Genomic DNA, 1,040 nt, shown 5'->3' with positions numbered 1-1,040 from the left:
CTTTATCTACTATCCATATACCACTTGTATCACCATCTCTTCGCCGAACTAGTGCACCTATATAATTTACCATTGTATTGGGTGTGTTGGTGACACAAGAGACTCTTTGTTATTTGGTTGCAGGGTTGCTTGAGAGAGACCATCTTTATCCTATCCCTCCTATGGATTGATAAACCTTAGGTCATCCACTTGAGGGAAATTTGCTACTGTCCTACAAACCTCTGCACTTGGAGGCCCAACAACGTCTACAAGAAGAAGGTTGTGTAGTAGACATCAGTCTTCAATGGTGAACATCACTATGTTGATCATATCTACTATATGATTCACGCTCGACCTTTCGGTCTCAGTGTTCCGAGGCCATATCTGTATATGCTAGGCTCGTCAAGTTTAACCCAAGTATTCTGCGTGTGCAAAACTGGCTTGCACCCGTTGTATAAGAATGTTGAGCTTATCACACCCAATCATCACGTGGTGTCTCAGCACGACGAACTTTTGCAACGGTGCATACTTAGGGAGAACACTTGTACCTTGAAATTTGTAGTGAGAGATCATCTTATAATGCTACCGTCAATCAAAGCAGAATAAGATGCATAAAAGATAAACATCACATGCAATCAAAATATGTGACATGATATGGCCATCATCATCTTGTGCCTTTGATCTCCATCTCCAAGGTACCGTCATGATCTCTATTGTCACCGGCATGGCACCATGATCTCTATCAACGTGTCGTCATATGGTCGTCTCGCCAACTATTGCTTTTGCAACTATTACTATCGCATAGCGATAAAGTAAAGCAATTACATGGCACTTGCATCTTATGCAATAAACAAACAACCATAAGGCTCCCGCCAGTTCTCGATAATTTCAAAAAACATGATCATCTCATACAACAATTTATATCTCATCACGTCTTGACCATATCACATCACACCATGCCCTGCAAAAATAAGTTAGACGTCCTCTTGTAACATCCCAAATTTTCAATTTGGAATGTTATACAATAGATCATCATTGCATATCATATTTTATTGCATTTG

Source organism: Triticum dicoccoides, chromosome 7A, assembly GCF_002162155.2.
Source record: "Triticum dicoccoides isolate Atlit2015 ecotype Zavitan chromosome 7A, WEW_v2.0, whole genome shotgun sequence".
Taxonomy (NCBI): domain Eukaryota; kingdom Viridiplantae; phylum Streptophyta; class Magnoliopsida; order Poales; family Poaceae; genus Triticum; species Triticum dicoccoides.
This window is presented reverse-complemented; position numbering follows the sequence as displayed.